The sequence below is a fragment of the Aquarana catesbeiana genome, linkage group LG02 (assembly GCF_042186555.1).
Source record: "Aquarana catesbeiana isolate 2022-GZ linkage group LG02, ASM4218655v1, whole genome shotgun sequence".
NCBI classification, from domain to species: Eukaryota; Metazoa; Chordata; class Amphibia; order Anura; family Ranidae; genus Aquarana; species Aquarana catesbeiana.
In genome coordinates this window covers 313,574,271-313,599,094 of record NC_133325.1, presented here as the reverse complement: position 1 = coordinate 313,599,094, position 24,824 = coordinate 313,574,271, and positions in this window count along the sequence as shown.

Here is a 24,824-nt window from a genome sequence, read left to right as displayed (position 1 = left end):
AAAGAGAGATGTAAATAAATATGGATTAGTAAAGCAGGTTTTTCTTAAACCTGTGATATTGTGCTCATCTTTCTAAGCCTTTGGTGGGACTTGTGACGTCATACCTGTCAAGGGGTGGGTGGAGCTTTGTTTCTTGCTCTTTTTTGATTGGTTGATGGTTATTTAAATCCTTTTCACTGTTACCCCACGTTTATCACATGCCTGACAAAAGGGGTCCTGCGTGACTCAGAAACGTTGCACCTCCTTGTGTTGTGATCATGCAATAAATAATCCGTTTGGACGCCACTTTTTGTTGATCCATGGTGTGCTGGCAAATATCTACTTTGTGAATTGAACCAGTATCCAGCTGGTTGTTGCTGCAGCACCCAAACTTTGGGAGCTTATCCAGGAACGTGTGCGATGGGAATATGAAGTATTACTTACAGTATCTCACAAAAGTGAATACACCTCTCACATTTTTGTAAATATTTTATTATATCTTTTCATGTGACAACACTGAAGAAGCCATTAGTGTCTAAACTGCTGACAACATAAGTGAGTACACCCCTAAGTGAAAATGTCCAAATTGGGCCCAAAGTGTCAATATTTTGTGAGGCCATGATTATTTTCCAGCACTGCCTTAACCCTCTTGGGCATGGAGTTCACCAGAGCTTCACAGGTTGCCACTGGAGTCCTCTTCCACTCCTCCATGAAGACATCACGGAGCTGGTGGATGTTAGAGACCTTGCGCTCCTCCACCTCCAGTTTGAGGATGCCCCACAGATGCTCAATAGGGTTTAGGTCTGGAGACATGCTTGGCCAGTCCATCACCTTTACCCTCAGCTTCTTAAGCAAGGCAGTGGTCGTCTTGGAGGTGTGTTTGGGGTGGTTATCATGTTGGAATACTGCCCTGTGGCCCAGTCTCCGAAGGGAGGGGATCATGTTCTGCTTCAGTATGTCATAGTACATGTTGGCATCACTTCTGCACTAAGAGTAGGCTGTCAGTAGTGAGATACATTCAGGATATTCAAGGGAAGACTTTGTGAATCATTTGCAGTTATCCAAAAAAACATGCACAAGGAGATGCATGTGGTCTGAAAAATAAAAAGAGAGAGAAAAATAAAACCATTTTTAATAAAGGTGTTTTATTGTTCCAGATTGCTGCAAAACATTTGTTTTTGCTATAAAATTACTTAGAACCCCCAAACATTATATATATTTTTTTCTAACACCCTAGAGAAGAAAATGGTGGTCGTTGCAATACTTTCTGTCACACCGTATTTGCGCAGTGGCCTTACAAGAGCACTTTTTTGGAAAAAATACACTTTTTTGAATAAAAAATAAGACAACAGTAAAGTTGAACAGGGCAGAAAAATTGGGCCTTTGGTGGTGGTGTGGTGGTGGTGCCACAACACTGTAAGCCCTCGTAGTTACTCTTGGTGGGAGCAGGAACGGCCCTGCTGTGAAATATTAGATCAAAAATTGTAAATACACGCCCCTGTTAGACAGGGGCAGAAAAATTGTGTCGTAGGCAGTGGTGGTGGTGCCACAACACTGTAACCCCTCACAGATTCTGTTGTTGAGTGCAGGAATGAGCCCTGCTGTGAAATATTAGAGCAAATATTGTAATTACATGCCCCTGTTAAACAGGGGCAGAAAAATTGGGCCTTAGGCACTGGTGGTGGTGCCACAACCCTGCAACCCCTCACAGATTGAGCGCAAGAACAAGCCCTGCTGTGAAATATTAGAGCAAAAATTATAATTATACGCCCCTGTTAAACAGGGGCAGAAAAAGTGGGCCTTAGGCACTGGTGGTGGTGGTGGTGGCACAACACTGTAAAGCCTCACAGATACTCTTGTTGAGCGCAGGATCAGGCCCTGCTGTGAAATATTAGAGCAAATACTGTAATTACATGCCCCTGTTAAACAGGGGGAGAAAAATTGGGCCTTAGTCACTGGTGGTGGTGCCACAACACTGCAACCCCTCACAGATACTCTAGTTGAGTGCAGGAATGAGCCCTGCTGTTAAAGCGGAGTTCCACACAAAAATGAAACTTCCGCTTCTGGAACCCTCCCTCCCTCTGGTGTCCCATTTGGCACCTTTCGGGGGGGACGGGGGTGCAGATACCTGTATAATACAGGTATTTGCACCCACTTCCAGGCATAGACTCCCACGGAGAGTCTACGCCACTTCCCGTCCCCCCACTGTCTGCTGGGAGACACACAGGTCCCAGAGACAGCAGGGACCATTCGGATGCGACTCGCGCATGCGCAGTAGGGAAACAGGAAGTGAAGCTGCAAGGTTTCACTTCCTGATTTCCTCACCGAAGATGGCGGCGGCAGCACCCGAGGATCGAGGGACGGTTCGGCCTCAGGGGCCGACATCGCGGGCACCCTGGACAGGTAAGTGTCCTTATTTTAAAAGTCAGCAGCTACAGTATTTGGCGGACCTCCGCTTTAAATATTTGATCAAGAATTGTAATTACACGCCTCTGTTAAACAGGGGCAGAAAAATTGGGCCTTAGGCACTAGTGGTGGTGCCACAACAGTGCATCCCCTCACAGATACTCTAGTTGAGCGCAAGAATGAGCCCAGCTGCGAAATATTACAGCAAAAATTATAATTATACGCCCCTGTTAAACAGGGGCAGAAAAATTGGGCCTTAGGCACTGGTGGTGGTGCCCTGAAACAAAAATGTTCTTAGAAGCTATCAACATGAACACTGAGGAGGAATAGGATAGTCAGCATAACAGGATAGTCACTCAGCATAGGCAGTCTTCAAGGGATCTCACATTCATAGAAAAATTAATCGGTTACATCAGCATCAAGTGCTTGGTAGCTGGTGATCCAAGACTGATTCATTTTTATGAAGGTGAGCCGATCAACTGAGTCTGTGGACAGGCGCACTCTGTGATCGGTTACAAAGCCTCCAGCAGCACTGAATGTGCGTTCAGAAAGAACGCTTGATGCAGGACAGGCCAGTAGCTCAATTGCATATTGTGCAAGCTCTGGCCAGTGATCCATCCTCAAGACCCAGTAACCCAGTGAATTTTCGGTTGGAAAGGTCTCCAAGTCTGATCTTGCCCCTAGGTATTCCTGCACCATGTAAATCAGACGCTGGGGATGGTTGCTGGAACCAATCAGACCTTGGAGCTGTGGACTAAAGAATTGTCTGAACGCATCGGTCAGACAGCCACCTTCTACACCGCTTTTTCTGTGACTGACCGAAGCCTCAGCAACATGTTGTCCAGGAGGACCAGGAAATTGTAACCTCCCAGGCTCTGGAAACACATTGCACAAACCTTTCTGCAAGGCCTCCCGAAGATGTTTCATCCTCTGCTCCCTCTGCGAAGGCTAGACAAGTTCTGCAACCTTACCCTTGTAACATGGATCAAGAAGGGCTGCCAGCCAGTAATGATCCCTCTACTTGATACCACGAATCCGAGGGTCCTTTTGCAGGCTTTGCAGGATCAGGGAGGCCATGCAGCGAAGGTTTGCAGAGGCATTCGATCCGGAGTCCTCTGGGTCCCTAAGGATGACATGATCCACAGCCACCTCCTCCCAGCCACGTACAAGTCCATGGATTTCTGGGGACTGAAACGATCCCTTGAAGACTGCTGCTGATGCTGAGTGCTAGGCTCCACCTCCATGCTTACACAATCCTCATCCACCTCCGCCTTATCTTCCTGTGTAATCGGCGGGCCCACAGGAATACTGTCTGGATAAAGAGGGCCTTGAGATAAGGAAGTCCTCCTCTTCTTCCCGCTGTTTTGCCTCAAGTGCCCTGTCCATTATTCCATGAAGTGTGTGCTCCAACAGGAAGACAAGAGGGACAGTATCACTGATGCATGCACTGTCACTGCTCACCATCCCCGTAGCCTCCTCAAATGGTGACAGGACAGTGCATGCATCCTTGATCAGTAGCCACTGGCGTAGCGAAAAAAAGCCAAGCTCCCCTGACCTTGTCCTGGTGCCATACTCACACAGGTACTCATTGATGGCCCTCTGCTGCGTGTGCAGCCACTGCAGCATGGCCAACGTTGAGTTCCACCTGGTGGGCATGTCACAAATGAGGCGGTTCTTGGGCAGGTTGCATTCCTTTTGAAGGTCAGCCAGCCGAGCACTGGCATTATATGACCGGCGGAAATGCCCACAGACTTTCCTGGCCTGCCTCAGGAGATCCTGTAAGCCCGGGTTCCTGCACAAGAACTGCTGCACCACCAAATTAAGGACATGAGCCAAACAGGGAACATGGGTCAAGTGTCCCTGTCGGAGGGCAGAGAGGAGGTTGGTGCCATTGTCGCAAACCACCATTCCTGGCTGAAGCTGGCGTGGCGTCAACCACCTCTGAGTCTGCCCCTCCAGTGCCCCTCCAGAGCTGACAGAATCTCTGCCCCAGTGTGACTCCTGTCCCCTAAGCAGACCAACTCAAGCACCACATGGCATCTTTTTTGCATGAGTGCTTGTGTAGCCCCTTGAACACCTACGGAGCACCGCTGGTTCCGAGGACAAATCTGCAGAGGAAGAGGCCATAGAGGAAGAAGAAGAGGAGGGGGTGGAGGAGAGAGGTGTGGCAGAATCACCACTGCTAGCATTTTGGAGGCATGGTGGCGGAACAAGCTTCAACAATACTGCACCCTGTCCTGCATCCTTCCCAGCTGCCAGCAAAGTTACCCAGTGCGCCATGAAAGAAAGGTAACGTCCCTGTCCATGCCTACTGGACCATGAGTCAGCGGTAATATGCACCTTACCGCTGACCGCCCTGTCCAACAAGGCCAAGACATTACCGCCAGTAGAGAGCCGGAATGGCCTTCTGTGAAATGAAATGGCATTTGGGAACCTACCACTGAGATACCGCACATTCCACAAATTCACGAAAGGGGGCAGAGTCTACCAGCTGAAAAGGCAGTTGGAGTGCTAGCAATTTAGCCAAGCTAGCATTCAGCCGCTGAGCATGTGGATGGCTGGGACCGAATTTCTTTTGACGATTTAGCAACCGGGGTAGGGAAATTTGCCTGCTACAATCGGATGTTGGTGTAGCAATAGCAGATTTCCCGCAAGTACTTGGCACACCTAATTTTACACCTTAATTCCTCTCAGTGCAGGTTTCTGAGAGGACTGAAGGTATAGTGAGGAGATCCCAGCTGATGAGGAGCAAGGAGAGGTCCGCCTTGTTCTTTGGTGTGGGTCTTTTAAGTACTGTTGCCAGCGAACTGCATGGGAGATCAACAAATGTCTGGTCAAGCATCTGGTGCCCAAGCGGCTGCTGTTTTGGCCATGCTTGACACGCTTCAGACATATGTTGCAAACAGCAACGGTGCGATCTGCTGCACATGTATCAAAAAAGGCCCAGACTAAAGAACTTTTCAAAATACGCGGGGAGTCAGCAGTGCCCTGCACATGCGAAGCTCTGTGGTGTGATGCAGTCGGGTGGCTGCCCTTAAGCTGGCCCCTGGAGGGCATCCTGCCTCATTGGAGATGTGCCTCCTCCTAATCATCCCCTCCCTCCTCATCACTGGAGCAAACCTGGCAGTATGCTGCAGCTGGGGGAACATGACTGCCAGTTTCTTGTCCTTCTTGGGTACCCCCTCTCTCTGGGCTCAGGTTACTGCCTTCCTCAACCTGGGTACCATCATCGGAGCCTTCAAAAAGCTGAGCATCCTCCTGCAGCATGTACCGACCCAGTGGTCGAACAGTTCGGGGTCTCCTCTGTGCATGATGGTGGGGCTAGAGAAGGAGTGGCTGATGACATTGAGCCGATGGAATAGGCCGCTTTGCCAGCTGCATTGGCAGGCAAACTACTCTGAGCCTTGGTGACATAGGATGAGGATGAGGACGGCTTATCAGTTATCCACTCTACCAACTCTTCTGCATGTTGTGGATCAACACGGCCAGCTGCAGAAAAAAAGGACAAGCGTGCCCCACGGCCACATGCTGAGGATGCACTGTGTCCACGACCAGCACTGTTGGCTGTAGACACGGAACCTGCTTGCCCTCTTTTAGTGGCCTGTGAGCATCTGCCTCTCCTTGGTGGGCTTCCAGACATGCTGTAAAATATTATTAGCAAAACACCGCCTGAAGTAGAAAAAGTACACCAGGAATGGCCTGCAGTCATATATATATATATATATATATATATATATATATATATATATATATATATATATATAATGCACTGCAGATCACTGAATCGCCTGCCTGCCTGTCTGAAAGTGTATTTGAAAACGTACACCAGGAATGGCCTGCAGTCAGATATAGACTTGGCTAGACTAGAATGCAGTGGATATATATGCAGGATACTGTATATATATTTTATGCACTGCAGATCACTGAATCACCTGCCTGCCTGCCTGAAAGTGTATATAGAAAACGTACACCAGGAATGGCCTGCAGTCAGATATAGGCTTGGCTAGACTAGAATGCAGCGGATATATATGTAGGAGACTGTATACAGTATATATTTTATGCACTGCAGCTCACTGAATCACCTGCCTGCCTGAAAGTATATTTGAAAATGTACACCAGGAATGGTCTGCAGTCAGATATAGGCTTGGCTAGACTAGAATGCAGTGGATATATATATGTAGGAGACTGTATATATATTTTATGCACTGCAGCTCACTGAATCACCTGCCTGTCAGAAGTATTTTAGAAACAGTACACCAGGAACGGCCTGCAGTGAGATATAGCTAAACTGTATGCAGTGGATATATATATATATGAGACTGACTGTATATATATATATATTAAATACACGGCAGCTAACTGAATCACCTGCCTGCCTGAAGTATATTAGAAATAGTATACCAGGAATGGACTGCAGTCAGATCTAGCTAAACTGTATGCAGTGGATATATATATATATATATATATATATATATACACACACACACACACACACACACATATATATATATATATATATATATATATATATATATATATATACACACAAGACTGACTGTATATATGTATATTAAATACACTGCAGCTAACTGAATCACCTGCCTGCTCAATCTAAATGAAATGACACTCTCTCTTGGTCAACACCAGCAACACACTACACAGGGCCGACGTGCTTGTGGCCTTATATAGTGTGGGGCGTGGACTTAATCCCCTGAGCCATAATTGGCCAAAGGCACCCTGCCTTTGACCAATTATGGCTCTTTGCTGATGGCGCTGTGATTGGCCAAAGCATGCGGGTCATAGTGCATGCTTGGCCAATCATCAGACAGCAATGCACTGCGATGTCGCAGCACATTATGGGGCGTGAGGCTCGAATTCAGAATGAACGCCCCATAATGTTCGTAATTCGATGAATGATCGAACAGCCAATGTTTGAGTCGAACTCATGTTTGACCCAAACATAAAGCTCATCCCTAGTCCCCAGGCAGCGGAGTCCCTCCTTACATCTGGTGTCCCCAGGCAGCGGGGTCCCTCCTTACATCTGGTGTCCCCAGGCAGCGGAGTCCCTCCTTACATCTGGTGTCCCCAGGCAGCGGAGTCCCTCCTTACATCTGGTGTCCCCAGGCAGCAAAGTCCCTACTTACATCTGGTGTCCCCAGGCAGCGGAGCCCCTCCTTACATCTGGTGTCCCCAGGCAGCGGAATCCCTCCTCACATCTGGTGTCCCCAGGCAGCGGAGTCCCTCCTCACATCTGGTGTCCCCAGGCAGCGGAGTCCCTCCTCACATCTGGTGTCCCCAGGCAGCGGAGTCCCTCCTCACATCTGGTTCCCCAGGCAGCGGAGTCCCTCCTTACATCTGGTGTCCCTAGTCAGCGGAGTCCCTCCTTACATCTGGTGTCCCCAGTCAGCGGAGTCCCTCTACATCTGGTGTCCCCAGGCAGCGGAGTCCCTACTTACATCTGGTGTCCCCAGGCAGCGGAGTCCTTCCTTACATCTGGTGTCCCCAGGCAGCGGAGCCCCTCCTTGCACCTGGTGTCCCCAGGCAGTGGAGTCCCTCCTTAGATCTGGTTTCCCCAGGCAGCGGAGCCCCTCCTTACATCTGGTGTCCCCAGGCAGCGGAGTCCCTCCTTGCACCTGGTGTCTCCAGGCAGCAGAGCCCCTCCTTACAACTGGTGTACTATGCAGCGGAGTCCCTCCTTAGATCTGGTTTCCCCAGGCAGCGGAGCCCCTCCTTACATCTGGTGTCCCCAGGCAGCGGAGTCCCTCCTTACATCTGGTGTCCCCAGGCAGTGGAGCCCCTCCTTACATTTGTGGTGTCCCCAGGCAGCAGAGCCCTCCTCACATCTGTGGTGTCCCCAGGCAGCGGAGCCCCTCCTTACATCTGGTGTTCCTAGGCAGCGGAGTACCTCCTTAGATCTGGTTTCCCCAGGCAGCGGAGCCCCTCCTTACATCTGGTGTCCCCAGGCAGCGGAGTCCCTCCTTACATCTGTGGTGTCCCAAGGCAGCAGAGCCCTCCTCACATCTGTGGTGTCCCCAGGCAGCAGAGCCCTCCTCACATCAGCGTCCCCAAGCAGCGGCGATCTCCTTCATTACAGTGTATCATGTCCCCAGCAGTAGCAGCTACAATTCCTTTCACGTGTGTTCAGGGGAGAGGGGCGGGACCATGCAGCCAATAGGCTTCAGTGTACAAGAGAATTGTCCACTGTACACTGAAGAGAGCAGCCAATTGGCTGCCCCTCCCCTCTCCACTGAACACAAGGGGAAATGTGGCGGCCATCTTTTTGTAGCCCGCCGGCCGTTTTTTTGCCTAAAACATTCCTGATTTTCCCGGGACAAAAGCAAAATCCTGGGAAATTAATCAGGATGAGCTCTGATCGGAACGAGGGTCCCATAATCTGCATTGTCCCGAGAAAATCGGAACTGTTGGCAAGTATGCACTTTTATTTTTTCAACTCAGTATTATTGATGTCCCCCAGCCTTTTTAAAGCCCTTTTTATCCACTTCCTCTCTGCAAGTTCTCCCTCAACCCCTGTGAAGTATCAACCCCTTCCCGGATAAGCAAGACATTCAGATTATCTGATGAACACTGACAGGTCAGGTAGCCAAAGAACGTGCAAGGAAACACCAATATGTCACAGAGTTTAACTAATTATCAAATACATAGACCAAACGGCGTCAGAGGTTCTATATGAAAGAACACAAAACCCCAAGAGGAGAGCCTAATTAAAGTAAGCTGCATTACATTCAGTGGTATAGCGCCCCCATATAGTTAGTATATAATATTGCCGCAATGAAAGCACACTATATAAGAGGCCCTATATATCACTTCAAACAAATTAAATATATTGAAATGGGTAAATAAATCATACAGACCAAAACAATCAATGCTATAAAGCAAGACACAGCTGTAATGCAAATAACAGTGATAAACTGTGATGTACACATCCACCTTGTGGGTAGATGGATCCTTAGTATATCCACTGCGCACTATGGCAATCCCTAAAGCCTCATACACACGATCGGATTTTCCGCCGACAAAACTGCAAACTTTTGTCTGAAGGGCATTGGCCCCAAACTCGTCTTGCATACAAACGGCACACAATTGTCGGCCAAAAAACCCAAAAGTAGTGACGTACTAGACATACTACGAGCCGATAAAGAGGAAGTTCAATTGTCATGTGCCACCCTTTGGGCTCCTTCTGCTAATTTCGTGTTAGTAGAAGTTTGGTGAGTGTCGATTTGCGCTTTACAGTTCGTGCATATCAGTTTGTTTCTGAATGGCCGTTCATCAACCAGCTATGTTGCATTATTGGAGGAGAGAACATGCTATCATTGGGCTTGGAGTTATTTCTTTGACCCAAGTCCAGTCCAGGAACAGTAGGAGGAGGAGTTCCTGGACCAAGAATTGGTTGCTTAGTCATGACCAATTCTCTCATATGCCTTTGCTGCGGGAGCTCCAGGAGAATAATCCTGATGATTTTAGGAATTATCTCCGGATGACGGACCTCTGCTTTCTCTTGACATTGTTGACCCCCGATATTAAGAAGCAGGACACATGCATGTGGCTTGCCATTACTCCCGAGCATAGCCACCTTGCGGTACTTGGCGATGGGGAGAAGTCTTCAAGACCTCAAGTTTACAACTGGGATTTCCCCCCAGGCTCTGGGACTCATTATTCCAGAGACCAGTTCTGCCATTATTCAATTATTCAAGTCCTGCAAAAGGACTATATTTGGGTAATTTTTAGGGTAAATTTTAGCGTTTAACATCACATTCTATGTATTTAATGTTTGCTGATGTATTGTATTAATTTCTTGATTCCATAATTACCATTATTGTAAAATGCTGTGAATGTCCTATTTGTCCTCATGCATGCTGTAAGCTTTTTATGCTCCTTTTTTGTCCTTCATGCATATTTTCCTTCGCTAACCTCCCCAGCATGCTATCCTGGGCCCATACACACCTAGCCTAGTAACAATGTATTTTGTCAGCTACATTTTTGTGCTTACCCTAAACACCCCCTTAAAATGTGTCCAAATGTTATTGTTGTCCACAAATTCAGGCAGAGTGTAAGAGGCCATTTTTTTGGGGCACAAACTCATTTGGAACCCCCCCCCCTCAAAATGCTAAGTCAACCGATACAAATACTTTATCTGCTGACTTTGCAAAACCCATACACACTATACCTCTTTTGTGGTCATTGTTCTGGATGAATTCACCAAAGCATGTAGTGCAAGGGCCTGCCTGATTACCTTCAAATTGTAACGTAGAAAGTTTTTGTATCCTATTATCTTGATAGGTAATTTATGAATGGCAAAATGTGCTTCAATTTGGACAGTGTGTATCTATATTTTTAGATTAGGACATTTCTTACCTGTCCACTAGGCTGCCAATAGTGTAAGTAAGGAGGGGTGGGCAAAGTATCACACACTATTTATGCATTCAGCTCTCATGGAAGTGGAAGTGAAGAGGGTTACCTGTCCAAAACATCTCCATTACCTCCCCCCACTATAACATCACCAGAGGGAGTGAGGGATCTGATAAGTTGACCTTACACATTTGTCTTTAAATACTCATTTAAATGTTATACTTATGTTGGCCAAGAATGTTTGTGTCAAATCTGCTTGCAATGTTATGTGCAGAAGTAGTAATTTCTCCTTTCTTTTTTGACTCCACAGTTTCCTTCCAACCCACAGCAATGGCAGGATGTTGCAGGCCAGTTCCAGCATCAGTGGGATTTTCCCAACTGTGGTGGTGCTATTGATGGGAAACATGTCAGGCTTGTCCCACCACCCAATTTGGGCTCATTATACTTTAATTACAAGGGCTTTTGCAGCAAAGTCCTGCTAGCTGTTATTTCTGCAACGTATGAGTTCCTTTTTTTGGATGTTGGGAATAACGGCCGCAACTCGAATGGAGGTGTCATAATGCAGACTGAATTCTCCCATCCTCTCCAGAATGACACCTTAAACTTGCCACCTGCTGAGGACAATGTTGAGGGCCTCAATTTTGTTTTTGTGGCAGATGAGGCCTTTGCTCTGGGGGAACATCTTATGAAGCCCTTTCCTATGAGGAACCTCATCCCAGAGCACAGAATCTTTAACTACAGGCTCTCTTGTGCCAGAAGGGTGGTCGAAAATGCCTTTGGTATCCTCTCCAATCGCTTTTTTCCTTTTTTTAACACCTATCAACCTGGCACAATATAAAATAAACTATGTTGTTTTGTGCTGTTGCATCCTCCACAATTTTTTATGGAGCTAGCAGCTACCTTTCCTCAGTGCCAAATGATGTGGACCCCACAGTGTCAGGCCCAGCTGAAGAGGCTGCAGCTCGTCCGTCGGTGGGCAACATGGCGGCTGTCGAACCTGCCCATGCTGGATTGCCCTCCCAAAATGCCCGAGATAAAATACATGCAAAACAAGAGAAAATTCGCCCATGGGACTTTAAATGAGTTGGTCATATAGGTCATGATGAGTAGTATAAAGATTTATTGAAGTTCCAAAAACATAATTTATAATGAGCATAAAAACATCATAGGGCATGATTAGACCATTGACATACTGGTTACAGTATAAAAATACATGGTATACATATACCATGTGGGTAGAGGGGCAGTGGCTTGGCAGCAAACTGTAGCTGATCCAGACTAATAATGTTATTTTATCATAAACTCCTTTTTCATTTGAACTACTGTTGTCTGTGTTTCTTATCTGTATAATCGGTTCTCAAATGGCCTTTATTATACAATAGTGCAAACATACCTTATTTGCTCCATTAGGTGACAATCTTTTCTTCAGCTAACTATTATGTTGTGCTGTGGGTCTGCTACACATACAATGTTTTTGTTCTTAATGTATCTAATGCATTAAGTTCGAAAACATTATTGGACACATTTTAGAGCACATTGTCACTGTTACTACACAAATTTTACAAATATAAATACAAATAAACTGGTATTGAGCACTGAAATAATAAGCCACACATTGTTTGTAAAAAACATTTTCACATGTGCGTTTTAAGGTTTTATAACAAACCAACATCTTGGTGAATAAACATGTATGTTTGCCATTATTTTGCCTTTTTTGGGGCTAAACAGGCATGTTTGAAAACATAAGATACACATCCCCAACTCAGAAACTTACAAAGTTCAAGTTTGGTAAAGTGAAGGCCATATGAGACATTAGTATCCCAAGACTGTGTTGATGTTGCCTTCCTCAGATGGGGTGATCTCACCCCTCTAAAAGCCCAAATTTGAAGCCACGTACACATAGAAGCATAACTGTTAAATGTCTCTTATGATCCCCTTCCTAAAATGTGTGTAGCTACAAACAGGTTAGTTTCTAAACCCCAAAACACACAGTGTGTCAACATGTGCTATCTCCCATCATGGGGTATAAATGTATGCGTTTTGGGGGTGCAACCCCTTCCTCATAACTAAAGTAGGTTAGAGGAAGGGGTTGCACCCCCAAAACGCGTCCATCGCTAACATGTGCTATCTCCCATCACAGGGTATCAATGGACACGATTTGGGTGTGCAACCCCTTCCTCTCACCTACTTTAGTTATGAGGAAGGGGTTGCACCTCCAAAATGCGTACATTTATACCCCGTGATGGAAGATAGCACATGTTGCCACACTGTGTGTTTTGGGGCTTTAGCAAACTAGATGTAGGGAAAGACACACTTTTAGGCATGGGATCATGAGGGAAATAAGAATCTTTTGGCTTTGCGATTCTTAAAAACACAAGATTACAATTAACATTACTTAGGGCAGTGTTTCCCAACTCTCCTTCTCCAGATGCATTCCCAGGTCATGTTTTCTATATTTTTTGCTTTTGTCACAGGTGATGATGTCATTTTCAAGGTTAGTAATTCACACAGTCGTTTTTATACTGAGTAAAATACAGAAAACAGGACCTGGTGGTGCACCTAGAGAAGTGGAGTGGAGGAAAAACTGACCTCGGACAATAAAGCCTAGGTTTACATTGGAGCGATTTGTCATGTGATTTGCGAGATAAAATCGCATGACAAGCCGCAGTCTATTGGAGGCAATGGCACTGTTCCAATCGGTACAAGACCGAATTAGCGGTGCCACACCAATTTGAAAAAATAGTTCCTACACTACTTTTGCCGATTTCAGGAGTGACTTCAATAGACATCTGTGCATGAAGCCACACGAATGTCTATCAAGTAGCACCTGAAATCACACTGACCTTGCTACTTAGAAATCACGCAACTTCAAGTGAAGTAGCACGATTTCCAAGTAGCATCAATGTGAACCAGGGCTTAAAAGTCAGAAAAACATGTGAAATATGAAAAGTGCAAACAGGAGCCAACAAGTGGAACAAAACTTCAGGCCAGATGAACTTAAAATTTGGCAAGCATTTCGACATAATCACGTATTCTTCTCTGTAAAGCAGTGGCAGCCTCCTTTATTTGCTCAAGATCATTTAAACACTGCATCATATCTGCACTCATTCAGCCAATTGTGCATCTTGGAAGTTCATGACCTTGTAAGAAGAGAAAAAAGTATTAAGGGAACGATGGTCAAGTGGCTGAGGCCCTACATAGTGAAATATGGTCAAGTTATTAGTCAAATTGTGTAAATATTTACCTACCCAATCTATTGCTGCTTGCAACCTGCTTGCCCTTCAGACACCTACACTGCTAGGAACTTCAGGCCAGATGAACTTAAAATTTGGCAAGCATGTCGACATAATCACGTATTCTTCTCTGTAAAGCAGTGGCAGCCTCCTTTATTTGCTCAAGATCATTTAAACACTGCATCATATCTGCACTCTTTCGGCCAATTGTGCATCTTGGAAGTTCGTGACCTTGTAAGAAGTTAAAAAAGTATTAAGGAAATGATAGTCAACTGGCTGAGGCCCTACATAGTGAAATATGGTCAAGTTACTAGTCAAATTGTGTAAATACTTACTTACCCAATCTATTGTTGCTTGCAACCTGCTTGCCCTGTTTGCTGATCAATGGCTGAAGCTGTAAGGATGGCTGAGCAACTGAGGGTAACGGCAGAGGCTATGGGCATGGCATGGCTGCAGAGCCAGCTCGCAGCAATGCAGGGGATGGCTGCTGCGGTCCCCAGTGGGTCACAGACGTGGCGTGCTCAGCGGGCATGCCTGCCGGAGTGCTACAGCCCATCTGGGTCCCCCCGGGCTCAGCGCAGCTTGGGGGGCCAGTCTATCACCCTCAGACACCACCGGTTCCACCGCCATCCACCAGGGTGGCCGGTGTCACCAATGCACCCGGATCCAGCTGGGATCCGAGGGCCACAGGGGAAGGGAGGAGAAGCAAGGCCCCTCCCACACCGCCGTGGCCAGGACCAGCAGTCCCACCGGTCAAAGGCGCAGACAACGAGCTGCCAGGGCCTTCCGTCTCCACGATTCACCCCACTCGGAAGGGGAGCTGTCCAGCGAGGAGGAGGTCGTCACCCTGAGGAGGCCGGCTGTGGTGGATTCTGGATTGACGGCTGTGGGACCACGTCATGGTCGGCCTGGTAAGTCAATGTCTAATGTTGATTCTTCTTTTCAGTCTTCTCCTGTCACTGTGTCTGGGTCCAGAGGTGTGAGGGCCCCGGGGGAAAATGTCCCTTCAGCATCAGGGAGTGGGCTCTCTAACCCCCCCTTGGTCATCAGTTGTGGGGTCAGCCACGTCGGGGAAGCCACGGCCGTGCAAGACCTATTTGTGGGGCTATGGTTGTTGGTGCAGCATTTTGATGCAGGCACGCCGGTGCGTCAGTATCAGCCTGGGTTTCGGAAGCAGGTCAGGCAGGGGCCCAATCAGTAGTGGGTCATTCAGTGGTTCAGGAGTCGAGCACCCCTTCCCCTGCGGTTCCCGCAAAGGAGGATAGTAAGAATACAGAGCTGGTGCGGATGGCCGATTCGGCCAAGTGCGAAGTGTACGTCTGCTTTGAAGGTCCCCTGGGGGCTCATCTCAAAGCTGAAGTCAGGGAAAAGATATGGAAAGGGGAGTATGTGGATATCTTCACGTTGCTCCTCCTGGAAAAGTTTACTCTGGACAGGGTCAAGCCGGAGGAATCTAAAAAGGAAGACGAGGAGAAGCCGCTGTATCGGTTGATTCCACGAACGTTTAGTAATTCGTTGCAGGCATTCGCCATTTTGGCTAGTGTCATTGGCGAAAAAGCACCTGAGAATTGCTCGCCATTGTTTTGTTATCTGGACTCCATTGGCGAGGCCCAGAGGGTGTACGGGGGTGTGGCTTGGCTGCGATATGATGAACAATTACGTCAGCACAAAGCAATACGCCCCTTCCCTGCGTTGGGACCATAAGGACATCAGTTTGTGGATGAAACCTATGTCCTCTCCATGAGCATCTACGGCATTTTTTTAAGTGGGGGCCGGGAGTCCAAACACCCCTGGACAGCCGGCAGCAAAAAAGCTGGCAATTCAACGAGGGTTCTTGCAGGTTCAGCGCCAACTGCCGATACAAACATGAATGCTCACACTGCGGAGGGGCTTACTCCTTACCCCACAGTTTTAAGGCCAAGAAATCCCATACTGGTGATACTGCAGGTAAGAGGCCAGATGCCGGTGAAGGCGGACAGGATGTCCCCCTTTCTAAATAAATATCTGGACCAGCAGGCGGCTCGGTTACTAAGAGAGGGTTTCACGGAGGGTTTTTGTGATTCCATGCTCCCTTACGCAGATTCCCCGTGTATCGGACAACCTGAGATCTGCTAAGGAACACTCTGAACTGGTTTCTTGCTAAGGAAGTGTCCTTGGGCCGCATGGGCGGCCCCTTTCTGCTCCCCCCTTTGGAGAATTTAGTGGTGTCACCCTTGGGTGTAGTTCCGAAGAAGGAGCCCAATAAGTTCTGATTGATACACCACCTATAGTTTCCAAAGAGTGGTTCTGTTAACGATGCCATCGACCCCGTGGCATGTGCAGTATCGTATACTTCGTTCAATGCTGCAGTGTGTTGGGTTCGGCGATACGGCAAGGGGGCCCTTATGGCTAAAACGGATATAGAAGCAGCCTTTCGCTAACTCCCTGTTCACCCACACAGTTTCCATCTCCTGGCATGTAAATGGTTGGGGGCCTATTACCTGGATCTCTGCCTGCCTATGGGTTGTTCCATCTCATGCGCATTCTTTGAGACTTTTAGTTCCTTTTTGGAGTGGGTAATACTGGAAGTGGCGGGTGTCAATTCTGTCATTCATTACTTGGATGACTTTCTCTGGGTAGGCCCCCCATCTTCTAGGTTATGTGGAGTACTGCTGGCTACAGTGCAGCACATAGTGGAGCGATTTGATCAAATTCCTGGGGATTGAGATTGATTCTAGGGCTATGGAATGTCGTCTGCCTGATGATAAGTTGTATGCCTTACAGGAAGAGGTTCGTTTTTTTGCAGGGAAACGCAAGATCCAAATGTGGGACCTGCAGTCTTTACTTGGCAAGCTCAATTTTGCATGCCGTATTATGTCCATGGGCAGAGTTTTTTGTCGGCCGCCACGGCTGGGGTCACTTCACCCAGGCATTTTATCAGACTGAATAGTGAGCACAGGGAAGACCTGCAGGTTTGGAGGGCATTTCTGGGCGAGTTCCATCCATCTGGATGGAGGTGCCGATCAGCAATTATGACTTGGAGCTCTTTACGGATGCGGCTGGTTCTAGTGGGTATAGGGCAATTTTGGGGAGTCGGTGGAGCGTGGAGCGCTGGCCCAAAGAATGAAAGGAGGTGGGATACCTAAAAAACTTGGTGTTACTGGAACTATTTCCGGTTTTGGTTGCCTTTGCACCCTGGGGGGAAGTCCTATGCAACAAGAAGGTATGGCTGCATTGTGACAATCTGGGGCTAGTGCAGAATCTTAACTCGCTGTCAGGATCCTCCCCTTCAGTCATACGTTTGTTGCAATACTTGGTTTTGTGTTGTTTATGGCAAAATGTTTTCTTATATGCCGTGCATATTCCCGGAGTGGAGAATACGGTGGCTGACGATCTTTCCCGTTTTCGATTGGACAGGTTCCAAGAGCTGGCGCCGGGTGCGGAGCAGCACGGAACCCCTTGTCCTCCTTATCTATGTCGGGTTGCGTTGGAATCGCCTTCAGTCTGATTCGAAACTCCTTGAGTGAGTCGACATGGTCGTTCTATTTTAAGGTCTGGAGGGAATGGGAGGCTTTAGCTCGGCAGTTAAGCTGTGGAGGTGATAGTGGGGAGACGAGCCAGTTACTTATATATTTTACATGCAAGTGTTTTATGGAAGGGATATCCATTGCAGCCATGCACAGAAAATTGGCTGGCATGGCTTTCTGGTTCAAAATGCGAGACATGCCTGATTTTCCCAAAGACTTTTTGGTAAAACAGGCATTGAGAGGTTATAGAAGGGGTGCTCGGCGGTCGGCAGGCCGTCGGGCCATCACTTTTGATATTTTGCATGCTTTGTTTCTACAGACGGCCACAGTTTATTCATCAGAGTTTCAGACGTTACTATTCCGGGCGGCATTTGCGTTGGCATTTTATGGAGCCCTCAGGGTGGGGGAACTGGTCAGCCCTTCCAAGATGGAACACAGGGGTTTGTCGGCAGACGATGTCCGCTGTGACGTCTCGGTGGTCAGGTTTTTCATCCGCCATTCAAAGATGGATAAAACCAGCAGGGGGGCTCACATTGAATTGCGCCAAATACAGGGTTCCTTCACATGCCCTGTGCAGACGGTAATGGCTTACTTAAGGCTCTTTTCTGGTCCATTCGGATGGTTTGGCGTTTTCTAAATTTCAATTTATTTCGATACTGCGACGCTGCCTTTTGGCTGCCAGTGTCGAGGCCAGTAATTTTTCATTGCATTCGTTTAGGATTGGGGCAGCCACTGAGGCTGCCCAGTGGGGTCTTGACAGCGTGGTAGTTAAGCGCATTGGTAGGTGGGAATCTGACAGATTCAAAATTTACGTTTGTCCCCATCTGATTTAATACGGGTTGGTTGTTTTTTTTTTTTTTTTTTTAAAAAGGAGAAGAAAAGGGAAGGTGGGGCGTCATGTGTCCCTTTTTATTTTGTGTTTATTTCCATGATCTGTTGAGTAGTAGTGGTGGTAAGATGTGATGGGTGTGTGTGCTATGTTTCACTTTTCTTTCAGATCATACTTGATTGTTTGGATCCTGGGCCATTCTTTTGTTCATGGGGGGGGCAAAGAGGGCTGATGTCAAGTCTAATGGCTGACAGTTGAGTTTCCCACGAGCAGAAGTTAACATCCGGTGGATTGGAATTCCGGGCATGTTATGGAGCAGGGTTGTACTGGAGGTTAACAGGATCTCCAGATGGCACAGGCCCCCAGATGTATTCGTCATACATGCAGGGGGTAATGACCTGGGGGTTAGATCCACTAGGCACCTGATAAGGGACATAAAAATTTGATGTGCTGCGACTGCAAGCAGCTTTCCCACAAACAATAGTGGTATGGTCAGAGATGGTGGCTCGCACCACCTGGCATCTTGCCCGGTCGGTGGCTAAGGTCAACAGGGCCCAAGTTAAGGCTACTAAAGAGGTTCCCTGAGGAAGTCACGAGGGGCCATGACGTAACGCGTAGGACCCACGTCAGCTATGCAACCGGAAGCTTTTACTCTGACCCGGTTGTTGACATTGCGGAACGGAAGTTGTGTATTAGGTAGCGGTGATACGCCACTAGAAGCTGTATTGTTTGCCCATATGCCCTGTATAGCAGCTTTTACCATTAAAACAGACTTGATTTACTACACTATTGGAGGCTGTCCCTTTTTTCTCTTCTATGCACTTGGACCCGGAGATGATCCGAACCAAGCCTGATCGATTTTGATGATCGTTATCTACTGATCCGAGGACTCATCGGTCCCCATCATCTACCTACCACCATTTGGAGTACTAAGGCACTTACTCATGCCTTTATAGGTAGGGGTTCTGTGAACACATTATCTACAGATGTCACCCATTGTTGTCTACATTATCCACCCCGTGTTTGGAGCATATTCATCTATATCCAGTCCCAGCACTATTGGATCTATTGACTGACTGACTATATATCGGTTGATTCACTATACCGATTCTTATTATATATAAATTTTTTTGATTGTTCACCTATTTTATTTTAGGAGTTTTTGGCACTTGAACACCAGTTGCATTATTATTTGCATTTTCACTTTTTGTTGTGCGCGAAATCACTTTTTAAATTTACTAAAGAGGTTGGGAGGTTCATTGCTAGGAATGAGGGTCTGGTGGTCAGGCATAAGGAGCTTGAGTTTGAGACATGGAGATATCTCCGTGGGGATGGAGTTCACCTTAATGAGGTGTGTACGGACCTGTGGTCCTTGGGTTTACAGGAGGCAATACAGCGAGCAGTTCGTTGTTGGCGGGGCACAAAGGTATGAAGCTTCAAACTTTGCGCTGTGGCGGTTAGGTCTTTGGAGGCATTTGGAAGTAAAATGATGGAATTAAAGGTTTGGGACACATCTGAGGTATGGGTCCCCAGTGAATGCCAGTTATGTGGTTAACTGGGAGTTTATGGTTATCTGCTGAAGGTGGTTCGTCCCCGTGTCAGTGCAATGCCACAGGGACCATGAATGGTTAAGCAGATATAAGGTAAAGAGTTGGATACGTAGTGCCTCCAAGGATCAGCAACCAAAAAGTTTATGCTTTGTTTTTGGTTTATACTGTTAATTACTTTATTTTAATAAAGGGGCCGTAAACGGCCAGTTTTATCTCAACCTTTGGTGTCAGACAATTTATAGTAGCAATAATAAGGGGCTACAATATGGGGCAAAAGATATGGGTAGTAGAGGTAAAATACAAGACAGTATACATAGGGGTTACCTTTTCAATAAACACCTGCAGCAAAAGAAAAGAAGAAATAAGCGCAGGGACACTTCCTTAGCAAGCTTCTCAGAAACTACTTCAGAGTGTTCCTTAGCAGATCTCAGGTTGTCCGCTGCAGGGGGGATCTGCGTAAGGGAGCATGGAATCACAAAAACCCTCCGTGAAACCCTCTCTTAGTAACCGAGCCGCTTGCTGGTCCGGATATTTATTAAGAAAGGGGGACATCCTGTTCGCCCTCACCGGTGTCCGTAGACCCTGTAGGCTGGGTCAGTAAGGGTTAAATTATTTCTGAAGTTAACTTGAGCTCACAGGGGTTTGGTCAGAGCGGTGTGAGGGGGAGGCAGTGCAGAGAGGAGGTCAGAGGTGCAGACTTCCTGTCAGCACACAAGGATAGGAAAAGCTCCCATCTGCCCTAATTATTTGAGTTTGGTTGCAATGGGTAATATGTTTTATATTGTTGGTCCTTTTTTTTCTGTGTTTGTTGTTTTTCTTTTGTGTTTTTATCTTCTCTTAGGAAGGCGGTTGGGTCTTTGGAGGCATTTGGAAGTAAAATGATGGAATTAAAGGTTTGGGACACATCTGAGGTATTGGTCCCTGGTGAATGCCAGTTACATGGTTAACTGGCAGTTTATGGTTATCTGCTGAAGGTGGTTTGTCCCCTAGTCGGTGCAATGCCACAGGGACCATAAATGGTTAAGCAGATGTAAGGTAAAGAGTTGGCTACGTAGTGCCTCCAAGGATCGGCAACTGAAAAGTGTATGCTTTGTTTTTGGTTTATACTGTTAATTATTTTATTTTAATAAAGGGGCCATAAATGGTCAGTTTTATCCCAACCTTTGGTGTCAGACTATTTGCAGTAGCAATAATAAGGGGCTACAATATGAGGCAAAAGATATGGGTAGTAGAGGTAAAATACAGGACAGTATACATCGGGGTTACCTTTTCATGGGTCTCTTTGGCCCGCTGTTTGACTTGTGTCAGGGGATGTTACATCAACAAGTGGAAGGGTGCTGGGTCCAGGTGTCAGATCCCACGCCTTAAAACCAACATCCTGGTTCAGCTGACCACACTCACTTTCCTCTAAAAAGAAATACACCATGGGGGCATGTCCGGACGCCGAGGTGGTTGGACGTGCTGCAGAGGAGCTCCGCTGAGCCCTCTGCAATCCATTGTCATCCGGAGCACCTACAGCCTGAAATTTGTTTCAAAATCAACCCCACGATTGCCGGGTACTGGCTGCACCGCGCCCGGGGTCAATTGCACAGCTTAGCCGGCGGATTGAGATATCCTTAGGACGCGGCTGGCCCTGCACTAGACGCGGGCCGCCATCTTGCGGCCTACAGGCCGATCAGCATCCCCGGACTCGCGTGCCGCGATTGGCGGTGCGGAGGGCATTCGGCCGGCCTGTAGCCAATAGCGCTGACCCCGGAGCTGACCGGACTGAGAGGGGACCCGGGAGCCTGCAGAAACATCCGAGGAAATAGGCCCTGGACACCCGCGGCCTACAGCAGATCCGAGGCCTGTGAGGCCTCCAGCACCACCGGACTCTAGTACCGCGATCGGCGGTAGAGGGGACACCCAGCCCATCCTCATACACAGTGGGCACCCCTCCACTGACTTCAGAGACTCAGGTGCAGTTTATTTTGGGGACATCCAGCACCGGCCGTCATCTTGCAGCCTAACAGTCAAGACGGGCCCACACTCTAAGGTAATAAGCCCTAATTAGGCTGTGCTCTCCTCCCTGTGCCTCCGCACATACAGTGCCCAGGATCTACACCCGCGCTGACAGGGAGACACTGCTGTTCTCTAAGGCCTGTCCTTCCCCCCAGTCCCCCTCATTCTCGTGGAGACTGAAGTTTTGATAGAGAGCGATCGACCATGGATGGCTGAAGCCGCACACCCCTGAGTCCTGTGCCATCCCGACAGCTACAGGCTATCTCCTCAACATGGCACACCTGCATCCTACATGGCAACAGCTAGCTCACACTCCACGGAGCTTGCTGACCCTCAACAAGGCACCATACAGAGGTATCTACTTAAAACAGCGCCGACTGATCCCTGGACCCCTAAAGACAGGATGGCGCCCGGCCGCAATCCGGGGAAGGCCAAGCCACCCACCGCCACTCCCGCAGCAGCCTGCGTGACAGAAGACAACAATGAGAAACTCCAGGATTCCAGAGGAGAGACATCAGCCTCCTCTACAAGGTCAGTCACATCGCAAGACACGGACACCGGGGAATCTCAGACAGCCTCACATTCCTTGTCGGGAGTTCCCATTAGAACGGAAGCGGCAGCCCTCCTCTCTGCCTTCAGAACTGATTTCGAATCATGGGCAAGCAAGATGGAGGATTCCCTACAGGTAGAGCTAAACGCTCTGAGACAAAAAGTCACAGCTAATGAGGAAGCGGTATCGGTCTTAACTACTGCTCAGGATGACCATGAGGCACGTATAACAGCTCTTGAATCTGCATCTGCGACACATCTCCGTCGCCTATGCCATCAGCAGCTCCGCATAGAAGACAGAGAAAATCGCAGTTGCAGAAATAATATCAGACTGCAAGGCCTACCTGAGGCAACATCTGGAGCAGAACTGAAACCCACTATCATATCTATCCTCAATAAAGTGCTGGGAAGAGAGGCAGCATCACCAATTGAATTGGATCGTGTTCACAGGGTAGGCGGGTCGGGGGGGGCCCGAGATGGTCGCCCCCGCGATGTCCTATGTCGGGTCCACTATTGCACCGTAAAAGAGGAGATCATGCGAAAAGCATGGAGCATGGGCTCAGTGGACTTCTTTGGAGCCTCTATCCACCTATACCCTGACTTGTCTCGCAATATGCTATACATGCGTTGAGTGGTGCGCCCTCTACTTGACCTTATACGGAAAGCCGGAGCCTCCTATACATGGGGTCACCCTTTCAGCATTAAGGTGACACGGGGAGACAGCAGGTTCACGCTCTCCGATCCGGACCAACTACCTGACTTTTTCTTATTTATTGAACTAGAACCGGTAGACGTTTTGAACTGGCTGGACCCTCCAGATGATAGATCGAGATAGTTGGGACTTGGTCCACTTCTGCAGCGCCACAGACGACCTAGGTCTAGATCAGTCTCTTCTGGCCCAGGGATGAGGCGACCTACCTCTCCAGAAGATTAACTCAGAAGTTAGTTGGAGACTGACGGCTTGTTTTGTTTTACAAAGTTACCTCCATTCTTGAGGGATCCCAACAGCTTTGCCGCATTTTTGAGCGGCGCGTTAAGTTTTGTTTTTTCTTTTGATCCCTTAACTGTGCTCTTTTACCCTACAGCCCGAGTCTTCCAGTACACTTGGTAAAAGATGTAGTGAAAGCAGGGTTCGGACCTATTGGCTCTTTCCCTGCTCTTTGCCAATTTACTATTTGGCTGGGGTTCGGGAGAGAACATAGCTTATGGTCACCTTGGGACTCTCACTATGAAGGGCGTCAGGTAATGCTACTATACACCAATGTTTTTTTTTACAAAATGCTCTGCTTTGTTTCAGATTGTTCCCTCTCACCCCCTCCCTCTGTGGCGTGCGATGGGGGGGGGGGGTGTGGCAGGAGTGGGGGATGCTGCTCCGGGGGGAGATTTGGCCTCCGGTCTTAATCAATCTCTGCCTCAGGAGATGCAAGTTTAAAAGGCGCCACGTATGGAGCGATTGGGTGCCTCCTTGAGTGGATCCCCCGCTCCTCCTATTCCCCCGATGCGCATCCTATAGTTCTGGTTAAATGATTTTTCTACAAATGGGAGCCAATGTAATTGTAATTATTTTCTATGTAATTCCAGGTAAACTACTTAAACTCACTGCTTATACTTAGTTGACTGTTCTTATCTGTAATCGTTAAGAAGCCTTATGCCTCACATATGTTTTAAATGTTCAGTGTGCCACATACACTGTATACATGCCTGATTTGCTGTCGGGATCATGGCTCAGGTCCACTCATTTCGACATTCCCCCCACAGTAGGACAGCCCCTGTGTGTGCCTAAAGCGTGATATTTCACGCAGTGTTTTGCGTTAGTGAACACATTAGTTTTCCGCACACATTTTTTAGGTGTCCTTTCATTTACACCTTACTTCTTCCATTATCCTCACACTCTTCTCTTCTCTCTCTTTCCTTTCTTTTTTCTTTTCTCTTCTTTTCCTTCCACTTCCGTATTTCACCTCTCTTCTCCATCCTACCCTGAACTGTTCTACATACTTTTCCTCTATATCTTATTGCTTTCTCTCCTATACAGCCTCCAGCACTCCGGCATGGCTCACACGGTGACCTCACGCCCCCAATTGAAATTTTGTTCATACAATGTAAACGGGCTTAACATCGCCTCGAAACGTGGGCAAATACTGTATCAGATGCACAAAAGACGAGTCAACGTGCTTTTGCTGCAGGAGACCCACTTTCAATCTGACTCCTCCCCTTCCTGCTCCAGTAGGTACTTTAATAGATGGATCCACAGCACCAATCCAACACAAAAATCTAAGGGAGTATCTATTGCGTTTCATAAAACACTCCCTATTGAACTGCTCGATCATATGACAGACCCTCAGGGCAGGTACGTTTTTGTGAAAATCTCTTTATGGGGGACTAAATTTACAATAGCTAATCTATA